The following is a 5,808-nucleotide window of genomic DNA, read 5'->3' as shown; positions in this document are numbered from 1 at the left end:
TTTCTAACTGCCTGTTAGGAATGAGGGCATAGCGGGAATGAGGAAAGTAGTGTACAGTTCAGAAACCCAATGTATGTCCCTCATGGTGGACTGTGCCCCAGTGGTTAGCATAATCAAAACACAAATGGAGAAGTCTCACTTACAGTACATACTGGAGTTCTCACTAGATATTTCATGAACAGTAAAACGCAAGCCACAGTTCTGTAGAGAATGATAAGTCTGTCAACATGTTTTTTGTATCAAACGTAGCACAAAGATGGCAAAATGCCAGAATAATTACAATATGGAGAAGCTTCAGGACGTTGACAATACATTCTCGGAGCTCATGATCTCCCTTGCAATGTGGACTACCTTGCTCTCCTTGGCACCACTGTCAGCCTAGCGCAGACACAGGTACAAACACTAAGTCAATCACTACATTTTCACCAAGATCGTGGGTTCAATTCTCACAGGGATCATATACTAGAAATGCATGCACTCACTGTACTGTAAGTAACCTTACATCAAATCATCTGCTAAGTGGCATATTTTCTTTCTATTTTCTAGCAGCTCACCTCCCTCTCCCCATGCTGCTCAGGTTCCCCTTTGTTGCAGGAGGAAGTGTCATCGTCCTCGTCCAAGCTGTGAACCATGATGTCATCATCCATCTGGCCAACATCCTCATCTATAGAGCTCCTGTTGGGAGAACAGTAGATTAGTCAGTAATGCACGTACACAAAAACACACACGTACCACTCACCTAGGAGAGAGAAAGGGTGGAGGAGAGTGTGATATAAAAGTAGGATGGTGAAGGAGGGAGAGAGGAAGGAGAGGTTGGTTGGTATAAAACGCCTGAGTAAGCATTTCACATCAGGGAGGTGTCTTTCTTACAGAAGAAAAATCATCAGTCCACCAGTATTCCAACATTTCCTGGAGTGACCACAGAGAACACAAAGGAAATATCTGTTTGACAGACAGAAGAAAAAAAATATTGCCTTGGGTCAGAGTAGTTTGGCTGGATGTCCACACTATTGCCAACCCAAACATTACGGAGGGCTCGGCTCCAAGCTGGTCACTCCTCTCTACCTATCTGCTCGTTGACTTGATCTTGAGGAAGTTAAAGGTGTCACAGGCCAACACAGACATAAGAAAGGCCTGGTTCCAAACCCGCTAACTATACCCTAATCCTAGGCCCTTGGCTCCAACCAGCTATAATATGACAAAAACACCACCTAGCCAAGCAGGAGGCTTAGCAGAACTATTGTTGTTAGGTATTGGTTTAGAACTGGACCATGGTGAGTTGCTACTTCAAGTAGCCTCCTCCTTTGTGCATTCTGGGGCCATGCCCTGTTTAATGTAGATATTCTATGGTATGGCTATATTTGTGAGAGGCTCAATGTGTGTTAGATGCATGTGATTGTTTCACTCTGAAATAAAGTGGCCTGACTAACACACTAAGCTGTTGGTTCAAGGCACAGAACACTGAACAGTTTTCTATTTAACTAGGCAAGTAAGTTAAGAGCAAATTCTTATTTACAATGATGTTCTACCAAAAGGCCTCCGGCGGGAACGGAGGCTGGGATTAAAATATAAATAAGTAAATATAGGACAAAACACACATCACGACAAGAAAGACAACAACACTACATAAAGAGAGACCTACGACAACAATATAGCAAGGCAGCAACACATGACAACACAGCATGGTAGCAACACAACATGACAACAACATGGTAGCAGCACAAAACATGGTACAAACATTATTGGGCACAGACAACAGCACAAAGGGCAAGACGGTAGAGACAACAATACATCACGCAAAGCAGCCACAGGGATGTGTGTGCTCTGGGGACCTTTAACAGAATGTGACTGGCAGAACGGGTGTTGTATGTGGAGGATGAGGGCTGCAGTAGATATCTCAGATAGGGGGGGAGTGAGGCCTAAGTGGGTTTTATAAATAAGCATCAACGAATGGGTCTTGCGACGGGTATACAGAGATGACCAGTGTACAGAGGAGTACAGAGTGCAGTGATGTGTCCTATAAGGAGCATTGGTGGCAAATCTGATAGCCGAATGGTAAAGAACATCTAGCCACTCGAGAGCACCCTTACCTGCCGATCTATAAAGTATGTCTCCATAATCTAGCATGGGTAGGATGGTCATGTGAATCAGGGTTAGTTTGGCAGCTGGGGTGAAAGAGGTGTGATTACGATAGAGGAAACCTTAACTTTAGCCTGCAGCTTTAATATGTGCTGAGAGAAGGACAGTGTACCGTCTAGCCATACTCCCAAGTGCTTGTATGAGGTGACTACTTCAAGCTCTAAACCCTCAGAGGTAGTAATCACACCGGTGGGGAGAGGGGCATTCTTCTTACCAAACCATGGTAGCCTAGGAGTTAGAGCACTGGGCCAGTAACCGAAAGGTTGTTAGATCGAATTCCCGAGCTGACAAGGTAAAAATATGTTGTTCTGCCCTTGAACAAGGCAGGTAACCCACTGTTCCCAAAATAGTGAAGTGGAAGTGGAATATCACTCTGCTAGTGATTTGCTGAATGTGCAATCCTAAAGGAAGGCTGTGATTGGTTAATGACCTATAACGTCAATCTCTATGTATGAAATGGGTCATATTTTCAAAAGTACTAGAGAGCCCATTCTGGAAATGTGATGTACAATATGTTTAAAAATGAACAAAATCAAAAAGGTTAGTTTTGAGATAATCATAAAAATATTTTTGCCAAAATAATCTGAGATACCAGAAATATTTCCCGTCCACACTTGCGTGGAATAGCTCAAATAGAGTTAGTCACATTGTGTTGCTGTGGGTTTGAATTAGACCAACTGCCTTTGTGACACTTTCACTCTCCATCTATCTTTCCCACTACAGTATCTCTCCTCTCTCCAATGAAACACACAAATTTGTTTAATCCTGTAAATATATATATATATATATATTTTTTTTTTAAGTGTATGGGTCCCTTTACCTAGAAGAAAAAAAAATGACAAAAAGAGTAAGAAAAACCTCTCACTATGTCACGCCCTGACCTTAGAGCTTTTTATGTCTCTATTTTGGTTTGGTCAGGGTGTGATTTGGGTGGGCATTCTATGTTCCTTTTTCTATGTTTTTGTATTTCTTTGTTTTGGCTGGGTATGGTTCTCAATCAGGGACAGCTGTCTATCGTTGCTTTTCCCCAGGTAGCTTTTCCCCACATGGTTTTTGTGGGTAGTTAATTTCCACCTTTTGTTTTAGTGTTCAGTTTTAATAAAGAAAGAATGAACACTTACCACTCTGAGCTTTGGTCCGATGATTCCTCTTCTTCAGAAGATGAATACCGTTACACACTATGCTTCCGCTGTTGATGTTCAATGTGTTTCTCCAGGGGATGGTACGGCTCCTGTTCCTCGTATATATTATCATAATACAGGTGGTTGTGCCAGTCCGACTGGTCCGGAGGCGTACCCACCGGCCCCCCACTCCCCAGTCCCAGAGGTAGGATGACATACTCTGGCATCTCCTCTTAATACCACACATTCTCATGCTCCATCTCCGGAGCCTGTGCCGCTCCGAGGTAACGGAACTTATCCACGCTCTGCTCCACCCCCACCTCAATCACCCCAAGCTGGGGTCAGGAGAACTTGCGTGAGCCCGACATCCCCAGGTGATCTTGAAAATTGATATCTTGGCCGCCACCATTCACATACTACTCAGCCTCTGCGTCAGCTGCAGTGCAGTCTAAAGACTGGCCTGCCTTGGCTAGCAGCTTAGGCAGCGTCTTGACAGAGAGCTTCAGCTCCAGGGGCCTCCGGAAGGAATTAAGTTTCTGTCCATCGGAGCGGGTGAACTCGGCAGAGGAGAAGGACTTGGTTCTCCCTTTCCCCAGGGTGGAGCGAGGCGGCTTGGACAGCATCAGTGTTTCACCAATGCTGTTCTTACTGGAGATAGGTGATACCAGCATCTGCAGGATGCTCCTTCCTGGTCGCTCCCCTGGGGTTGCAGCTAGCGCTCTCATAGCTTTCATATTTAGAGCCCTGCCAACTTAACTGCCCTTAGCGAGTACACGTCCATCATCATCACTGTCTGAGGTCTTTCCTTTCTCCCCTTTTCCCTCTTCTGACAGTTCCTTCTTCAGTACCAATGCTGACGGGGAGCTGTGTCCCTGTGGTTTCTTGGGGACAACGGCCATCTTGCTGGTTGCCACGGTGAAAGGCGAGTGGCAGTTGGAGTTGAGCTCCAGCTGGTTGGGCAGACTGGTCGAGAAAGGATGACAAGTAATCTCACCATGGATCACCTTCTTATCTACTGAACACTCCTTTTCATAGACACTGTCATCCACCCATCCCTTATTCTCCTCCTCTACATCCTGAGGGAGGTGCGGATGGGAGGAGGTGGAAAAGGTCTGTGCTGCATTCTCAGGTTCAGACAGAAAGGCTTTCTTTCTGGAAGGGGCTGCAGGTGGAGGGCAGGGTGTACTGGACGATGGAAGACCCTCCCAGCTTTCACTGGTCCTGGCAGGAATGTTGTGTGCGTGACAAGCAGGTGTGCGTTGGCAGACAGAGACAGGCTGTTCTTCCTCTCCAGTGACACCTTCACCTTTCTGACCATTGTTTCCCTCCATTCCCTCCCCTCTGTCTGACCCCTCCCCTCCTCTGGGTCTTCCTGTCTAACCAGGGCAGACTTCCTGGGTTTCCGGGGTACAGAGAGGGGGAGAGGCTTCCTAGGTACAGCTGGGTTTTGATTGGGCTTGCCAGTGTCTCTACCAATAGAACAAGAGGAGGGGATGGTGTCACCACCACCATTGGCGTCATTGCTCTGGGTGCTCTCCTGAGGAAGAGGGCACTATGTCAGGGTGTGCTGACGTCACAATGTCTGATTTGATGTTCTGATTTGTGTTTAAGAGGTGGTTATTAGTGGACAGCAACACAGCCTGTACACAAACATCTGGTAAAGTGTTGTTTACTGCTTGGCTCTTGTTGTTGTCGTCTCCTTTGTTCTCTCGAGATCGAGATTTGGGAACAAGCTCTATTCTGGATTCCTCCATTTTGCTATTGTTATGCAACGTTTTCAAGTCTTTTTCAATTTTGTCAATCTCTACATCCGGTGTGTTACCATTCCCCACCCACAGACAGTTCTTCTGGCTACACTGACAAATTGGAATAATATAATCACAATCTGGTTTCTTGTTCTCTTGATGCTGTATTCCATTTCTGCAGTTCAGAAGACCTATACTTCTGGACATTTCCGATGGTCTCTGACAATCGTTCACTGTGGTCTGATTGTGACTTACAGTCTTTGATGAGAGTGGTTTGGACTCCAACGCTGTGGTGCGGTATGGTTTGGGGAAGCATGGTGGTTTGGGGGCTACAGCCGAGGATGGAGAGGGCCCTGGCTTCTGGGGCTGAGTGATCTTTGGTTTGGCGGCCACCGGTGGCTTCTACATGCCTAGAGAGAGAGAGAGAAAGAGAGAGAGAGAACAGGCATTAAAAACATAGGAAAAGTGACACCATCACCCTCATACATGTCAAACAGTCCTAACTGAAAGTAAAAGTTAGAGTTCTAAAGATTACATTTTTATTGATCATTCTAGTATAAGAAAATCCTGGAACTCTAGAATACAAATGACAGTTAAATGCTCTGTAAAAGCTAACAGATGCTGGGCTAACAAGGAGAAAGGGGTGTGTGCCTCCACTCAGAGGGTTGACATATGGGTAAATCCATTTGAATTCAATCACTTTTTGAGAGGATCCCTTTTGATTTTAAAACAAAACTCTTTATACATTTGGCAGTGAAAGAAGTGTTCAAAAAGTGACTTTTTAGACCTGAATGCCAAAACAC

General features: G+C 45.4%; 1 pseudogene; it reads right to left on the bottom strand.

The window, feature by feature from the left end:
* Nucleotides 1-203: 203 nt before the first annotated feature.
* Nucleotides 204-5,212, bottom strand: LOC135564557 (FYVE, RhoGEF and PH domain-containing protein 6-like; annotated as a pseudogene).
* Between the last annotated feature and the right edge of the window lie 596 nt (nucleotides 5,213-5,808).

Source organism: Oncorhynchus nerka, linkage group LG25 (genome assembly GCF_034236695.1).
Source record: "Oncorhynchus nerka isolate Pitt River linkage group LG25, Oner_Uvic_2.0, whole genome shotgun sequence".
In the NCBI taxonomy this organism is placed as follows: Eukaryota; Metazoa; Chordata; class Actinopteri; order Salmoniformes; family Salmonidae; genus Oncorhynchus; species Oncorhynchus nerka.
Note: the sequence above shows the minus strand (reverse complement) of the source record. Positions and strands in the feature narration are given on the sequence as shown.